This window comes from Schistocerca serialis, chromosome 8, assembly GCF_023864345.2.
Source record: "Schistocerca serialis cubense isolate TAMUIC-IGC-003099 chromosome 8, iqSchSeri2.2, whole genome shotgun sequence".
NCBI lineage: Eukaryota > Metazoa > Arthropoda > Insecta > Orthoptera > Acrididae > Schistocerca > Schistocerca serialis.
The window spans coordinates 540194887-540214412 of NC_064645.1; positions in this window are offsets into that span (position 1 = coordinate 540194887).

Below are 19526 nucleotides of genomic sequence, written 5' to 3' on the forward strand. Positions count from 1 at the left end.
AACGCAGGTCATCCCCGTTTATAAGAAAAGCCATAAGGCAGATCCACACAATTATAGACCTACATCGTTGACGTCAATCTGTTGTAGAATTATGGAACATGTATTATGCCCAAGAATTACGGCGTTCTTGGAAAATGAACATCTCCTCTACAAAAATAAACATGGATTACGCAAACACAGATCCTGCAAAACTCAGCTCGCTCTGTTCCTACATGAGATCCACAGCGCAGTGGACAACGGCGCTCAGGTTGATGCCGTGTTCCTTGATTTCAGTAAGACGTTTGATACCGTCCAGAATTCCTGGATTCAAGACTTTTTGGCAGATAGAACCCAACATGTCGCTCTTAATGGAACTATATGAACAGATGTAAAGGTAATATCCGGAGTACCACAGGGAAGTGTTATAGGACCGTTGCTGTTCACAATATATATAAATGAACTAGTAGAAAGGGTCGGAAGCTCTTTAAGGCTATTCGCAGTTGATACAGTTGCTTATACCAAAGTTGCAACAACAGAAGATAGTAAGAATTTGAACAACGACCTGCAGGGAATTTATGAGTGGTACAGACTCTGGCAGTTGGCCCTCAATGTAAATAAATGTAACATATTGCGCATATATAGGAAAAGAAATCCACTACTGTACAGTTACACTATCGATGACAAACATCTGGAGACAGCGTTTGCCCTAAAATATCTAGGTGTAACTACCCAGAGCTACGTTAAGTGAAATGACGATATAAAACAGATAGTGGCAAAAACAGACACCAGACTCAGATTCATTGGAAGAATCTTAAGGAAATGTAATTCATCCACGAAAGAAGTGGCTTATGAAGAACTGGTTCGCCCGATTTTTGAGTGTTGTTCATCTATGTGAGATCCCTATCAGGCCGTCCTGATGCTTTCTCTCCCCTCCCTTCCTCCCTCCCACCCTCCCGACCTCTCACTCTTATTCTCTCTCTCTCTCTCTCTCTCTCTATCTCTACAGCTACATCTACATGGATACACTGGAGATCAATTTAAGTGACTGGCAGAGGGTTCATCGAACTACCTTCACAATTTTCCATTATTCTAACCTCGTATAGCGCGCAGGAAGAATGAACACCTATATCTTTCCGTAAGAGCTCTGATATTCTTTATTTTATCGTGGTGATCGTTCCTCCCTATGACAGTCGGTATCAACAAAATATTCTTGCATTCTGAGGAGAAAGTTGGTGATTGGAATTTCGTGAGAAGATTCTGTCGCAACGAAAAACGCCTTTCTTCTAATGATGTCCATCCCAAAAGCTGTATCATTTCTGTGACACTCTCTCCCATATTTCGCGATAATACAAAACGTGCTGCCTTTCTTTGAACTTTTCGATGTACTCAGTCAGTCCTATCTGGTAAGGATCCCAGACTGCGCAACAGTATTTTAAAAGAGGACGGACAAGCGTAGCGTAAGCAGTCTCCTTAGTAGGTCCGTTACATTTTCTAAGTGTCCTGGCAATGAAACGAAGTCTTTGGTTAGCCTTCACCACAACATTTTCTATGTGTTCCTTCCAATTTAAATTGTTCGTAATTGTAATTCCTACGTATTTAGTTGAATTAATGGCTTTTAGATTAGACTGATTTTTCGTGGAATCGAAGTTTAACGCGTTCTTTTTAACACTCATGTGGATGACCTCACACTTTTCGTTATTTAGGGTCAACTGCCACTTTCCGGACCACTTAAAAAAATGGTTCAAATGGCTCTAAGCACTATGGGACCTAACTTCTGAGGTCATCAGTCCCCTAGAACTTAGAACTACTTAAACCTAACTAACCTGAGGACATCACACACATCCATGCCCGAAGCAGGATTCGAACTTGCAACCAGAGTGAGTCGCGCGGTTCCAGACTGTAGCGGCTAGAACCGCTCGGTCACCTCGGCTGGCCGCACCATTTCTATTTCTTCTAAATCGTTTTGCACTTTGTTTTGATCTTCTGATGACTTTATTACTCGATAAACGACAGCGTCATCTGCAAACAACCGAAGATGGCTGCTCAGATTGTCTCCCAAATCGTTTATTTAAATAAGGAACAGCAAAGGGCCTATAACACTACCTTGGGGAACGTCAGAAATCACTTCTGTTTCACTCGATGACTTTCCGTCAATTACTACGACAGGGAATCACAGTTCCAGTCACATAGCTGAGGCGATATTCCATAAGCATGCAATTTCAGTACGAGCCTCTTGTGTGGTACAGTGTCAAAAGCCTTCCGGAAATCCAGAAATACGGAATCGATCTGAAATCCCTTGTCAATAGCACTCAGCACTTCATGTGAATAAAGAGCTAGTTGTGTTTCACAAGAACAATGTTTTCTAAACCCATGTTGACTGTGTGTCAATAGACCGTTTTCTTCGAGGTAAATCATTACGTTCGAACACAATATATGTTCTAAAATCCTGCTGCATATCGACGTTAGCGGTATGGGCCTGTAATTTAGTAGATTACTCCTACTATCTTTCTTGAGTATTGGTGTGACCTGTGAAACTTTCCAGTCTTTGGGTATGGATCTTTCGTCGAGCGAACGGTTGTATATAATTGTTAAGTATGGAGCCAATGCATCAGCATACTCCGAAAGGAACCTAATTGGTGTGCAGTCTGGACCAGAAGACTTGCTTTTATAGGTGATTTAAGTTCACTACTCCGAGGATATTTACTACTACGCTACTCATGTTGGCAGCTGTTCTCGATTCGAATTTTGGATTATTTACTTCGCCTTCTTTTGTGAAGGCATTTCGGAAGGCTGTGTTTAGTAACTCTGCTTTGGCAGCACTCTCTTCGATAGTATCTCCATTGCCATCGCGCAGAGAAGGCATTGATTGATTCTTGCCTCTAACATACTTCACATACGACCAGAATCTCTTTGGATTTTCTGCCAGGTTTAGAGACAAAATTCCTTTGTGGAAACTTTTATAGGTATCTCGCATTGAAGTCCGCGCTAAATTTCGAGGTTCTGTAAATGATCACCAATCTTGGAGATTTTGCGTCTGTTTAAATTTGGCATGTTTGTTTCGTTGTTTCTGCAACAGTGTGTACCAAGGAGGATCAGCTCCATCGTTTGTTAATTTGTTTGGTATAAATCTCTCAATTGCTGCACATACTATTTCTTTGAATATAACCCAAATCTGGTCTACACTTATATTGTTAATTTGGAATGAGTGCAAATTGTGTCTCAGGAAGGCGTCAAGTGAATTTTTATCTGCTGTTTTGAGTATGTATAATTTTCGCTTATTTTTCCAGGATTTGCTACGACATTCGCTAATCCCTATATCGGTTTTGATGCTCGTTATCCACTCAGGATTATTTGTTGCTAAGAGGTCAAGCGTGTTTTCAGAACCGTTTACTACTCGCGTGGGCTCATGAACTAATTTGCTCGAGATAATTTTCAGAGAATGCGTTTAGCACAATTTCGGATGATATTTTATGCGTACCTCCGGAATTAAACATGTATTTTCGCCATCATATCGAGGGTAAATTAAAGTCACCACCAATTATTATCGTATGATTCGGGTACGTGTTTGAAATCAAACTCAAGTTTTCTTTGAACCTTTCAGCAACTGTATCATCTGAACTGGGAGGTCGGTAAAAGAATCAAATTATTATTTTATTCCGGTTTCCAACAATGACCTCTGCCCATACTAACTCACAGGAAGTATCTACTTCAAATTCCCGACGGGTTAAACTACTTATGACAGAAACAACGCCTCCGCCAACCGTGTTTAGCCTATCATTTCGGAACACCGTTAGGTTCTTCGCAAAAATTTTTGCTGAGCTTATACCCGGCTTTAGCCAGCTTTCAGTGCCTGTAACGATTTGAGCATCAGTACTTTCTTTTAGCGCTTGGAGCTCTGGTACTTTCCCAACACAGCTACGACAATCTACAACTGTTATACCAATGGTTCCTGTATCTACGTTCCACCTGTGTTCAGCCTGCACCCTTTGGGACTGAAGCCCTTCTTCTGTTCCCCTCCCCCCCCCCCCTCCCTCTCTCTCTCTCTCTCTCTCTCTCTCTCTCTCTCTCTCTATCTCTCTCTCTCACTGCGTGCTGTTTCAGCTGCACCCACTGAGAGGATTCCACTACACTCTCACCATCTCTCTCTCTCATTTACAATCACCTCAGACCGTCTCGAAATATTCCATCGCTTAGATATCTAAGCTTCAGTGACTAGTGCTGCATTGCTCGGTGCAATAATTCCATAGCTAATGTACAAGTTGATCAGGAGTACAAAGTTATCAGGAGTGAGATAAGGCAAGGAGGATATTAACTTGTACAGAGCCAAACTAGCTCACTAACAAATTCGCGAAGTTACTCGTACTCCGCGCTTCTATTATAATTAATATAAGAAAATATCTGTCAAAGGTTCTATCTTGCGGATGATTGTAATACGTGCGCCGAAGTCACAAAAATGACAGAATACGAATTATAAATGTCTACTTTCATTGTATGATAACGGAGAAGCCTTTGAAATATGCATTTATTCCTCAAATGTCGAAAGGATGTATGCAGCCTGCTTTTGCATGGAAATTTGTACCCTCGTTACAAGGCTTCTTGAGCTGTTGGACATAATCTACAGAATGAAAGTCTCATCAATAATTCTCCATCATTATTGTCGACTGCTGCCTTCATCTATGAGTCCTACGTATGTTTCCTAGTATTATAAATCCATTCTATATTCGGACTTACCTTGGACTTCTTCCTACCTCTAGAAATCGAGCAAAGAAATACGTTCATCCATCTAGCATTACTTCGCCTGACTGCGTATCCATCCTAACTCCATTTTGTTTCCAACAAATTCATGATTACTTATATGCCAATCTTTTTCCTGATACATTTGACTGACACATAGCTACTCCTAGCAATTCTCAACATACATCTATCGATTACTCGCTTGACATTTTTCAGATTTTTAATGTTTTTACATTAAAAGTTCATGTGTCACTGGTATTTACCATGGCTGATAATACGTCGTTAGCTTATTTCTAAATATTCTGATTATTTTCATTTCTTTTACTGCCTCCTATCGTTGGATTCATCTGCCCTAACTACGAAGAACGTATCAACTAATTCTGTGGTTGGTTGTTAATTTACACAAATTTCTTTTCCATGTGTTGCTTCTAAATTATGTTTACCTTATTATAACTGATTTTGAGATGCAGTATCTAACCTGGTCTACTGGATGTTCTCATTCAATGTTGGAGTTAGTCCACCCTCGACTCTAGAAGTGCTATGCCATTAGAAAACACGAATCCCTTCTTCCTTTTCATACTTTAAAGAATTGGAAAGCCAGCTTGCTCTATTGAGGGTAATGATGCTCATTTGGAATCTGCTTGTCTGAGTATAATTCAAACCTAGTGAAGTGACTAAGTAGACGGTACTCGAGGATGATTCGCTCCACTGCACAACCATTTAGATTTTGATTCTCCATGGTTTCTCTGAATTTGTTAAGCCAAATGCCGCGATCTCTCTTTTCAGAGCGGCACCGACGATTTCCTTCCCCCCCCCCCCCTTTCCACAAAAGAGCCGTTAAATTCTAATCATCCTTTGTTTTTATTTCAACAAGGAATTTCCGACAGTCCTGATGGACATTAATGGTAACTGTAGCGTTGGCAACATGAACCTTTCCGTACACTGTCACAAATAGAATCAATGCCCTGTTGCTGAAGACTTTTAGCACAAATTTTGCTGAAATTGAGGTAATTCTTTTTTTTCAAAATATTCTATTATGAATCCAAGAAAAAACTATAATTCATATAAATTGATCCCTACTAAAGTCATTATTACAAGATGGAAATGATCCATTACGCTGTATCCATGATGCCCTGTGTTTGTTTTCTTGAATAAAATTTACTGTTTTCTTATTACTAGAAGATGTACATCATCCACCTATTTTTTGTATAGCTTTATTTAGGCGAACAAGCATTTCAAGCTTTCACACTTCCTCAACTAGCCACATTAAACCAGAGCATGTGGCCACAAGTTTAGTCAGTATTTTAGTCAGTATGATATACCTTAAAGATAGAAACGCTTCCGCTTGAAATTAGATACTGTTTGTAGCTGTAAAAGGTTTAAGTCCATACTTCCGATAGCGGTAAATTTACAAATAAAATATTGCACAAATTTATTCCCAAAGACAACAAAAAATTCTTCGTAATTTCTTAATGTCTTATGGCATACCGCTAATTAAATAAACTGGATATTTTTCTGTGCCCTAAGTCAACAGTGTGATGCTTTACTAAATCTGTTGAAAAATTTGAAATACCGCAGAACAGATTCGCTATTTGCAAAGGAATAATACGTTTTAGTATAGATTGCAGCCGCAATGAAACAGTATGCAAGGACATGATTGGAACTCATGGAAATCAGACACGCCTTGAGCCGAAATACATGAGCAGTCAGCTGAGACCTCGTATTTCCTTAAATAAGGTCACAGGGAAACGTATTAGCGACCCCTTCAAAACAGCACACAGCTTGCTTTGGAGATATGAAAGTGGTTCTGAGCTGGTACCAGGCGATTAAGTGACACTGTATCCTAAACGTGAGTCATAGCTCTCAGCTGGTGTGTACGTGCCAGTCACAGAGATGATAAAGTAAGATGGACCGATGTGGAGATGTGACAGAATGACAAAAGAAAGCTGTCGTGTATAAACGCACTGAAAGACGGCAGTGGAAGCCGACTTTCATTATTGAATGATTCATATTGATTGATATCTGTGTATAAACCAGCGGACAAATGCCCATATCGGAGCATAAAAAAGGCGAATATGCTTCTATTTGAAAGACTGACTGAAAACAAGGGTACCAGCAGCCTCATTCTACCTTCCTCGGTGCCTTTAAAAGTTTTCCCCAAAATTTGGCAAGCTAGCATATTCAGCGCTCTTTGTGACGTGCAACTCATCTGTCACGCTCCCCTAACTGTAACTCGCTCACACCCACTATTCAATCGCTGTAAGTCGCTCACACCCATTCACTCCCACTTGCTTATTCTGACTAATTAAGCTCAACTAATTGTCATTAACTCTTTGTATCTGTCTGTCATTGTCTCCTGTCTCATAGCTACAGTCTCTTCCTACTGTCCTGCTACCACTGTCTGTCTCTGTCTCCCCCTTGCTCTCTCTTACTGCTACTATCCCCTGCATTTCTCCCCACTGCTGCTTGATCTTCTCACTGTCACTATCTCTGTTGTCATTGTCATAGACCCTCTCTCTCATTGTCACTGGCTGTAACCCACTCCCACTTTCTCCTCTTTATTCCTCTCCCACTAGCACTGTCTCCTTCACTCTTCTCTTAGCACTGTTATGTCACTGTCAACTGTTTTCCACTACCACTGTGTTCCTCTCACACTGCCATTGTCTCCTTTGGTCTTTCTATTCCACAACCACAGTCTACCGTCTTTATTACTTTTCCGTCTCTTAGATGTTGCCATTGTGTACTTCTCTCTCTGCTTAAGAGAGCGTAAATATTTTGGCATGCCAAAATATTTGGGAAAATTTTAAAATTTGCTCAGAAAGGTAAAATGAGGTAACTGGTACCCAACTTTTCAGGCAGAGCTTCCAAACAGGAACATATTCGCCTTACATTTGTGCTCCGATAGGAACATTTTTCCGCCGATTCCCTTCTTTTCCCTGCCACAGCAGAGGATATGAAAAGAATTTTGCAAGTCAGTACAACTTATGTAGTTTACTTTCGTTAAACTGGAGTAACTCAGAACTAGTTTTACATCTGAGACCGGATTTTACGTGCGCAAAGATTCTGCATCTGCTTCAGTACTACAACACGGGTTCCCAGAAAAATTCTTATCTTAACGATGACACTTTACAGCATAGTTCCCCGTGCTTCGTCACTTTACAAACTACGTTATCGCCTCACACCGTATTTTACACCCGAGTTTTGCTTGTGCAAGTAGAGTAAATTTGAACCTCCGTTTCTTGGAAACGGATAAAGATCTCAACAAAATATTCAAGATTATTCGTGATCGTGATCTCGTAAAAATTAAACCATTTGCTCTACATGGACATTTTGGAATCTGCAGCTTGGTTTTGGCACCGAAAAGCCATATTTTTGGAGTTTTATCGATGGCCGATAATAGTGTTTGAAAACTGAAGACGCCCAGGGAAACAATATTATAACTTTGGCACTTCGCTGAGGTTATTTGTTATCTATATTTCGCCACATGCCGGGCTTTACGTGCGTATTTTACGTGTAGAAGCAGGATAAATTATGAACCTCTTCAAACGGATAAAGATATCAAGAACATTTTCATGGTTGTTGGAAATCAAGATTTTAGGAAAATATCTCAGAAGTTTCAGTCAACTGCTGTGCAAAGACGTCTTGGAGTCGGGTGCTAAGTTTTCATACGAAAATATTCCAAAACATTTTTGGTGGTTTTATAAGTAAGCACCGACGAGCTAATCATGCCTCCCTAAGCCGCTTCGGATTCACCATAGACGACATGGAATGCAAAAAGATCCAATCCATTTGCTCCATTTTCCAGAACTGGAGGGAGTGTGGAATAGTCATATTTTGACCCTCTGCTGCAGGATAGTGACGTTAAAGGGGATACTTCTGTTAGGGATACAAACGGTCCCTAGCCCAAGGACTCTCCAAACCTCTTGACTCTACCTTTCCATGACCAGTAGAAACCTAGGTATGAGTCCCTGGAAAAATCCCACTTTTATGTGCGGTTTTTTGGAACATATTAGGTAGCGCAAGCTGTCACGTGCGTACCGATAGCACAGATGAATTTTGTAAGTCCTTATGTCTCGTGAAGCGAATGTATAGAGGGTGCGAGTGCACATTTATTTCGTTTATCGACAAGATTTCTTTTCCCCCTCCTCTATAGCCCCGCAGATATTCTCTGGTTTGTTGATTTCTGTGAGCTTCTATGAATCGACTTGTGAGGGAAGCTACTAGGGTTTTCTTTTATAGGCTCTAGTATCGATTCTATTAGCTTTTTCCAAAGGAGTCCCCTAGGTTTCTTTGTCTGTGGGCAATGATCTCTCATTTGGGTAATTACGTGTCGAGTGTTTATATTTCCGTGTACCATGTCAACTAAAGAGAGAGAGAGAGAGAGAGAGAGAGAGAGAGAGAGAGTTATGTACCGAAATTGTATTATTTTTCGATGCCTTTGACTCATCTTTAGCTTGTCCTTATGAAATACATTTGAAGTACAATAATCAATGTGCGATTGCTAATGGGAGTTCATTGCCATCAGTATTAACTCAGCCCGCATCTCGTGGTCGTGCGGTAGCGTTCTCGCTTCCCACGCCCGGGTTCCCGGGTTCGATTCCCGGCGGGGTCAGGGATTTTCTCTGCCTCGTGATGGCTGGGTGTTGTGTGCTGTCCTTAGGTTAGTTAGGTTTAAGTAGTTCTAAGTTCTAGGGGACTTATGACCACAGCAGTTGAGTCCCATAGTGCTCAGAGCCATTTGAACCAGTATTAACTCGAGTTTAAGTATTGCTGCGATCCGGAAGTATACTCGGTTCTTAAAGCATGATTGCGTGAGTAGCTTCACTGCCACGTACTGATGAAAAACCTCTGTTTCGCAGCTTAGAAAGTCCTGAAACACACACAAATAGTTCTAATGGCGGAGGAATATGGTGTTTCATGCACGTTCTAAGTCGTGTGTGAATCAAATTGAACACTAATGCAAAATTATATCCCGTTAACTCGGGTATGTGCTCATCCTGTTCCTGAGCCTGTCATAAGATTCGTAAGGTGGTCTCTCCTTTGCAGTTTGTCTTCACTCCAGTAATTATTATGGATAAGGGACTATTATCTTGTTCAGTGTTGAACGATATTCTTTTCATTCAAAGCAGGTTGTTGTTCCCAACAAATAATTTTATGAACTAATCAAATCAGTTTGTCAAGAGTAATTCTGTTTCAATAACTTCCTTTCCTCCCCAAAAAAGTAAGTCCTCATGAAAAGAGTAATATAATCACTTGTGACGAAGTAACACAGAGTATGGAGATCTTATGTTTATTGTTGAGGCGTAACCACAAGCACCGGAGCGAGTATGCAGAACGCAAGACCAGAGAAGGCGGTGAAACGACGTCAACCAATAGCCCGCAGACAAGGACCGCGCCGCACCAGTAGCGATCTCTGCAGAAAAGTGAATATAAGCTCCGCTGCTGCCAGCATCGGCCGGATATTAGTAGCTCAGATCGGCTCTGTATAGGGACATCAGTGGAGAGGATTCGCAGAGCAGTACTAGTGACGTGTGTCAACTTGCACGTACTTTGCATATCTTCAAGGACTCTCAATTATATTTTATGTCGCCCATCGTTTGCGACAACATGTAATACATTCAAGTTAAGGGTTGTCAATCTGCTTTATAGATATAAAACTACTAATGTTATTTGCTTGAACTGTTGTGTAGCATTCTGAGAATGCAGCATCCCTTATGCACCCTATACAAGACCAGTGGGCAAGACCCAACAACTGGCAACGAGGTGTTAAGAACGAACTCCAATCCGACGACCACGGACATCGGTGCTCCTTTTGTTTCTGGCGCCTTAATTTCCTCTTGTCTTTACTTTGCAGTCTAGCGGTTCTAGGCGCTCAGTCGGGAACCGCGCGACCGCTACGGTCGCAGGTTCGAATCCTGCCGTGGGCATGGATGTGTGTGATGTCCTTAGGTTAATTAGGTTTAAGTAGTTCTAAGTTCTAGGGGACTCATGATCATACATGTTAAGTCCCATAGTGCTCAGAGCCATTTGAACCATTTACTTTGCAGGTGCGCATATTGCTTTAACAATTTTTTGTCGCATTGCTAATTCGTGTTTTCAGGTGAGTTTTGCAGAAAATTTCTTTGATTCTGTCGTTATTTACATCGCTTGCCTTTTTTTTCCGTCTTCCAACCTGCCCACCAGTCCTGTCCCGCCCCCTGCTCGAATGCCACATCTGCAAGCGTTAGATGCCACACAACTAATGCAGATATTTCAGATTCAGACGCAGGACGAGTCAGCACTATTCAACACGGTGCAGCAGTTCTCGCCAACGCTGTGCGCCTAGCAGAACAAGCACCGTTTACTTCAGTTGCTACCACCTTTTCGACGATTTCGTGAACAAGTAGAGGAATGGATCGAGTGGTCAGCTCAGTTCGAATCGCATCTCCTCTTCCACAATGTAGGAGGTACTGTGTAACTTCCAAGTTGTTGTAATGGTCTTCAGTTCTGAGACTGGTTTGATGCAGCTATCCATGCTACTGTATCCAGTGCAAGCTTCTTCATCTCCAAGTACCTACTGCAACCTACATCCTTCTGAATCTGCTTAGTGTACTCGTCTCCTCGTCTCCCTCTACGACTTTTACCCTCCACGCTGCCCTCCAATATTCCATTAGTGATACCTTGATGCCTCAGAACATGTCCTAGCAACCGATCCCTTGTACTAGTCCAGTTGTGCCACAAACTTCTCCTCTCCCCAATTCTATTCAATTCCTCCTCATTAGTTATGTGATCCACCCATCTAATCTTCAGCATTCTCCTGTAGCACCACATTTCGAAAGCTTCTATTCTCTTCCTGTCCAAACTATGTAACGTCCATGTTTCACTTCCATACATGGCTCCACTCCATACAAATACATTCAGAAACGACTTCCTGACACTTAAATCTATACTCGATGTTAACAAATTTCTCTTCTTCAGAAACGCTTTCCTTGCCATTGCCAGTCTACATTTTATGTCTTCTCTATTTCGACCATCAGTTATTTTGCTCCCCAAATAGCAAAACTCCTTTACTACTTTAAGTGTCTCACTTCCTAATCTAATTCCCTCAGCATCACCCAACGTAATTCGACTACATTCCATTATCCTCGTTTTGCTTTTGTTGATGTTCATCTTCTATCCTCCTTTCAAGACACTGTCCATCCCGTTCAACTGCTCTTCCAAGTCCTTTGCTGTCTCTGACAGAATTACAATGTCATCGGTGAACCTCAAAGTTTTTATTTCTTCTCCACGGCATTCAATACCTGCTCCGAATTTTTCTTTTGTTTCCTTTACTGCTTGCTCAATATACAGATTGAATAACATCTGGGAGAGGCTACAACCCTATCTCACTTCCTTCCCAACCACTGCTTCCCTTTCGTGTCCCTCGACTCTTATAACTGCCATCTGGTTTCTGTACAAATTCCACATCTATTATCAAACGTCGGAAGTGCAGTGTTCAGACTTATCCAGAACTAATATCCTAACGCTACTTTGAGTGAACTGTCGTACAACAGAGTAGTACAAAGCCTAACAAACTATTATGACAAACAAGTGAATGTGGTAGCAGCTAGGTATCAATTCTTTAAATGCAAAAAAAAAAAAAAAATAACGGTCAGAACAAACGTATCGCAAGTGGGTAACAGATTTGCAAGGTATGACAAGGAAATGAAAATTCAAATCTGCTTGCAGTGCTTTTAAATTCAGACATTATGTTGTGTGATGTGATCGTGTACAATGTACCTGATGTCAAATTCAGAAAAATATTTTGAAACCGTCCAATCCATCATTTCAGCAAGTACTACAAATATCAGATCGGTACGATTCCGGTACCCTGTCAGCCGTTAAATTTGAGCAGCCAGCTATCTGTTAGGTTGTGTTCCTTAGTAGTGATCGTCCCGTTTCGCATCGGTGGCGTGTGCTAGCCATCCCAAGTAAACAATCTCCCAAGCCGCATAGGCAATTCACTAAACAGGCGGCTACACAGGCGAACAGAATTCTTTCAATGGCTCTGAGCACTATGGGACATAATATCTACGGTCATCAGTCCCCTAGAACTTAGAACTACTTAAACCTAACTAACCTAAGGACATCACACAACACCCAGTCATCACGAGGCAGAGAAAATCCCCGACCCCACCGGGAATCGAGCCCGGGAACCTGGGCATGGGAAGCGAGAACGCTAACGCACGACCACGAGCTGCGGTCAGAAATCTTTCTCTAGATATTATTCATGGTACAAACGCCAAGACTGCCCCTCCCAATCAGCTCACTGTTAAGATTTTTGTAGCAAATGACATGTACAATCCGTATGTTTGCGATGGAACAAACTTAAGAATGTGGTCCACCTCACAGAAATCTAGTCACGATTCCCATGTCATTAGCCAGCCGTGATGGCCGAGCGGTTCTAAGCGCTTCAGTCTGGAACCGAGCGACCGCTACGATCGCAGGTTCGAATCCGGCCTCGGGTATGGATGTGTGTGATGTCCTTAGGTTAGTTAGCTTTAAGTAGTTCGAAGTTCAAGGGACTGATGACCTCAGATGTTGGGTCCCATAGTGCTCAGAGCCATGTGAACCATTTTTCCCCATGTCATTAATGCAGTATAATCCAAGTCCGCAACTAGCAGGCGTGCAGTTTTGTCGGTGATGTATCAGTCAAACCAATTTTTTGTCAATTTACTTATTAGTGGGAAATGTGGGAAATTTCAGTTGGAGATGGGTGCCTCTGTTACAGTGCGAAATCGTCTCACATATAAACTGTTACGCTCCCGATGCCTGTCTAAAACTAGCACGCAACTGGCAGCTTATAATGGACAAGCCATTCTCACTCTCGGAGAATGAAATTTTCCTGATTTGTTGTTTTTTTTCTGCTTGAGTTCATTAGAGGGGTGACAGCTGCTGAGGCAGCCAGAAACACTTCTTCTGCATAGGGAATAATGCCACTGGAGAGAACACGACAAGAAAATTGTTTTCTCGTTTTAACCAGGATCGTTTTGGCATTATTGATTCTCCAAGTTCAGAAGAGCTTCGGGGCTTGATGAGGACCGTTTAAAAGCATTAATCCATAATGATCCACGTCACTGTACTCAAGAATTGCCAAATGTGATGAACTGTCATCATTCTATCATCGTGCAACATTTGCATGCTATGCGGAAGAGTCAAAAATCGGGTGTATGGGTACCGCAATCTCTAAGCCAAAATCACATAAATCGGTGGGAGGCCTTATGCGCATCTCTGCTTGCTCTTCATCTAATGGCTCGTGAACAGTACCAAACATTCACATCCTGAATCGTTACTGGTGACGACAAACGTTGTCCTTATGCTAATGTAAGGAAGAGAAAGGAATGACCGAGCCCAAACTGAGCAACAACTCCCCATACAAAACCTGCATACATACACAAAAGATAATGTTATACATCTGGCGGAACAGCGAAGGTGCAACCATCACTGCTGACATTTACTGTCGATAACTGAGACGTTTTGCACACGCAATCCGGGAACGACCAAGAAGACTGTGTGAAGTGATGCTCCTCCAAGATAACCCCACCCACATTCTGCTGGACTGACATAAAATACTACACAGGAGTTAGGTTGCTAAGTCATTACGCACCCACCTTATTCACCTCGAACAGCCCACTCAGAGTTTTATCTTCTCAGCGTTCTGTTGACCAAGCTTCTAGGAACCTTCTTCCCGGATGAAAATGCACTGCGAACATGGCTCGACAAGTTCTTCGCCTCAAAACATGATTTCTATAATCACGGAGTCGGAACGTTACCCTAATGTTGGCAGACTGTTGTAAATAGCGAAGGAGAATGTATTATTGACCACTAAAATCTCTATTATGTGTACCTGTTGTGTTTTCTGAGGTTGTGGAAAAAAGATACAAACTTAAGGACCAATTTAAACTGCTTCCACTTGTAGACAGGTTCGGTCAGAGAGAGCACTTCCCTTGCGCACAATTCGAAGCCGGTTCGCTATCTAGTTTCAAATGTCGAACGACCGGCCACATCATCCAGAAATGTGACGTGTTGGAGTTCCCATGAGAACTTGTCCGACTTGTTGGTTTATCAAAGCGGACCATCGTTCCGTTTCTACAAAGAATGGTGTGCCATTAGCAGATGTGTTGCACGACGTAAGATTCGTGATCGTAAAAAGATCCTTACCAACAGCTATAAATTGCGGCTCTAAATTAATTCAGATCCATTTCAACCAGCTTTCGAAAAGGGCACAGCGAAGCGAACTGCTTGGAATCGGCATTTCGAATCGCGTACCTACCAAAGGGCCACTTACCACAGCGCCAAGTAAAGATCCAAGTCATAAATGGGCCAAACAACTCAGAAATCAGACTTCAGTTTACTGGAGACGTGTAATTTGGTTATGCCAGTGTCTCTTTCCAAACAATTTAGTGTGTGGTGACCTCAATGAAGGCCTAAAGAGCCATTTTACCCGCAGTGTGTGTAGAGTGCAGATTAGGTGATGTTGCCGAGGTGTTTATCGTAGCATGACTTGGACGGACTAATTCCGGTTACAACTAAAATGAACTAGAATATTGCTATTTCTCTTGCATCTTGATGGCGAGTACCCTTAAGACTACAGCAGTGTTATCGGAGCTGCACTATAATAACATGCAACTTAGTAATTATGTTCCCAACATTTCTTTTAAAAAACTTTCTTACTGCCAACTGGAAGTATGCGACCATTCTAAATCTTTACTTATAAATATTCTGTCTGCGTATGTTTGTGCTCGATAAACACAAAGTAGTCGATATATAATGGGATGAGCACCCGCACGGACATAGACTGTATGCTTTCAGTGTACACAATGAATCACCTAAAACTTGAAGCGCAAATAGTGCGGAAATGGGAAGTGCTATGATGTGTGCTTGTGTTGTTAGCCAATCAACAGATTTTAATAATACTTAGGAACCAAATTTCTCGTGCCAACGTACACTTTTTAATTAGAGCAATACCTCCTGACATGAACAAACTAAAGGTAGTGCAAATTCCAATGTCAGTGGTGGTTGTTGCAGGATTCTAGTGACAGTCGCTTGCGAGATATTGTACTGTAAGGGTTTCACACCCATGCCTGTTTCTGCCGTTGAGCTCGTGAATGGGCTGCGTACTAAATCGTTATGATTGCTTCCGATAGGATTTACCAACGCGGGGGGCGCCAATATACGATTGGATTTACCAACGCGGAGGGCGCCAATATATTCAAAGCATACCGCGACTATAAAGGCAGTGCAGTTTGAATGCACATGGAGTACAAGGCAAATATCCCACTACGCGACGGCTTTATTTTTGTGGCATGTTGCAATGCAGCATCACCGGTCCTTTTCGATCTAATTGTGTTGGTGGGGCGGAGGATCTATCGACGGGGCGGTGGCGCTGCGCCACTGCAAGGCACGTTGGAATGCGGATTATTTATTTTTGATGGACTTGTAGGGGTGATATGTTACAATACAGCATCACCGGTCTATTGCGGTCTAGCTGTGTTGGTGAGGCAGTGAATTTCCGCAGGGCAGTGACTCCGTCACTGCAATTCACTTTGGAGGTGTGGCGGTGGGACTTGTGGTCCCGTACCACCCTCCGGCGGTGATGGTGCTGCATGAGTCAGGCAGAGGAATTTTGCCTAACATGGGCGGGTGAGGGTATAGTCCTGTACGCCAGGGCAGGGGCGAGGAACGCGGAGGTAATTAACCTTTTTAAATAGACTTTTCTGTTTTAATCACCTGCGAGAAAAAAAAATCTCTTCCGTAAAATTGTTTGGTTTTGTTTTCTTTGTTGCTGACAGTTTTAACAACGACAGTGGGGCATTTAACACATTAGAGAAATTCTTTCACCCATATATGTTCTCTCTCATTACATATATTTTAAAACATAAACTGTATAAGCAATGTGTTTTATTTTCTTCCTATTAGAGCACCCGTGGTCTAGGGGTAGCGTCTTTGATTCATAATCAAAAATGTCTTCGGTTCCGGGTTCGAATCCTACCGCTGCTTATATCTTGATTAATAATCAGCCTTGGCGGCCGGAGCCTTCCGGCATAAGAAGTCAACCTCATTCTGTCAAAGGCCTCGTCAAAGAGGACGGAGGAGCGGGGTGTAGCTCTGGTCATTCTCTTGTCCTAGGTGTGGGAAACTGCGGCTAAAGACGGAAGATTCAGCAATGATCAACCGCATGAGGATGCAGAACGCTATCGAACCCACTACATTAACGACACGCAACGTCTGTCCACAGTACATGTGGCCTGTAATTGAAGTGTCAATGATCTCTCCATTGGCAAAAGCTTCCGGCATCGTCCCCCATTCGGAACTCCTGGAGGAGACTGCCAAGGGGGAGGTTACCATGAGAAAAAGATTGAATCAACGAAAGGATAACGTTCTACGTGCTGGGGCGTGTAATGTCAGAAGCTTGTACTTGGTAGGGAAACTAGAAAATCTGAAATGGGAAATGCAAATGATCAATCGAGATATAGTAGGAATCAGAGAAGTGAAGTGGAAAGAAGACAAGGATTTCTGGTCAGATGAGTATAGGGCGATATCAACAGCAGAAGAAAATGGTATAACGGGAGTAGGATTCGTAATGAATAGGAAGATGTGGCAGAGAGGATGTTACTGTGAACAGTTCAGTGACAGGGCTGTTCTTATCAGAATCGACAGCAAACCAACACCAACAACAATAGTTGAAGTATACATGCCGATGTAGCAAGCTAAAGATGAAGAGATGTAGAAAGTGTATGAGGATATTGAAATGGTAATACAATACATAAAGGGGGATGAAAATACACTCCTGGAAATGGAAAAAAGAACACATTGACACCGGTGTGTCAGACCCACCGTACTTGCTCCGGACACTGCGAGAGGGCTGTACAAGCAATGATCACACGCACGGCACAGCGGACACACCAGGAACCGCGGTGTTGGCCGTCGAATGGCGCTAGCTGCGCAGCATTTGTGCACCGCCGGCGTCAGTGTCAGCCAGTTTGCCGTGGCATGCGGAGCTCCATCGCAGTCTTTAACACTGGTAGCATGCCGCGACAGCGTGGACGTGAACCGTATGTGCAGTTGACGGACTTTGAGCGAGGGCGTATAGTGGGCATGCGGGAGGCCGGGTGGACGTACCGCCGAATTGCTCAACACGTGGGGCGTGAGGTCTCCACAGTACATCGATGTTGTCGCCAGTGGTCGGCGGAAGGTGCACGTGCCCGTCGACCTGGGACCGGACCGCAGCGACGCACGGATGCACGCCAAGACCGTAGGATCCTACGCAGTGCCGTAGGGGACCGCACCGCCACTTCCCAGCAAATTAGGGACACTGTTGCTCCTGGGGTATCGGCGAGGACCATTCGCAACCGTCTCCATGAAGCTGGGCTACGGTCCTGCACACCGTTAGGCCGTCTTCCGCTCACGCCCCAACATCGTGCAGTGGTGTCGCGACAGGCGTGAATGGAGGGACGAATGGAGATGTGTCGTCTTCAGCGATAAGAGTCGCTTCTGCCTTGGTGCCAATGATGGTCGTATGCGTGTTTGGCGCCGCGCAGGTGAGCGCCACAATCAGGACTGCATACGACCGAGGCACACAGGGCCAACACCCGGCATCATGGTGTGGGGAGCGATCTCCTACACTGGCCGTACACCACTGGTGATCGTCGAGGGGACACTGAATAGTGCACGGTACATCCAAACCGTCATCGAACCCATCGTTCTACCATTCCTAGACCGGCAAGGGAACGTGCTGTTCCAACAGGACAACGCACGTCCGCATGTATCCCGTGCCACCCAACGTGCTCTAGAAGGTGTAAGTCAACTACGATCGTCTCCATGGGAGAATAGCAGCCTGCATTGCTGCGAAAGGTGGATATACACTGTACTAGTGCCGACATTGTGCATGCTCTGTTGCCTGTGTCTATGTGCCTGTGGTTCTGTCAGTGTGATCATGTGATGTATCTGACCCCAGGAATGTGTCAATAAAGTTTCCTCTTCCTGAGACAATGAATTCACGGTGTTCCTATTTCAATTTACAGGAGTGTATATTAGTCATGGGAGACTGGAACGCAGTTGTAAGGAAACGAGTAGAAGAAAAGGTTACAAAACATTATGGATTTGGGACAAGGAATAAGAGAGGAGAAAGATTAATTGAGTTCTGTAACAAGTTTTAGGTAGTAATAGCGAACACTCTGTACAAGACCCACAAGAATAGGAGATATACTTGGAAAAAGGACCGGTGATACGGGAAGATTTCAGTTAGATTCATCGTGGTCAGACAGAGATTCTGATATCACTTACTGGGTTGTAAGGTGTACCTGGGAACAGATATAGACTCAAATCACAATGTAGTGATGAAGAGTAGGCTGAAGTTTAAGACATTAGTCAGGAAGAATCAATACGCAAAGAAGTGGGATACAGAAGTACTAGGGAATGTCGCAATACGGTTGAAATTCTCTAAGGCTACAGATACAGCAATAAGGAATAGCTCAGTAGGGAGTACAGTTGCAGAGGAATAGGCATCTCTAAAAAGACCCACCACAGAGCATGGGAAGGAAAACAAAGGTACAAAGAAAGTAACTGCAAAGAAACAATGGTTAACAGAAGAAATACTTCAATTGGTCGATGAAAGAAGGAAGTACAAAAATGTTCCAGGAAACTCAGGAATATAGAAATTCAAGTTGCTGAGGAATGAATTGCAGGGAAGCTAAGGTGAAATGACTGCAGGAAAAATGTGAAGATATCGAAAGAGAAATGATTGTCAGAATGACAGACTCAGCACCCAGGAGAGTCCAAACAACCATCGGTGA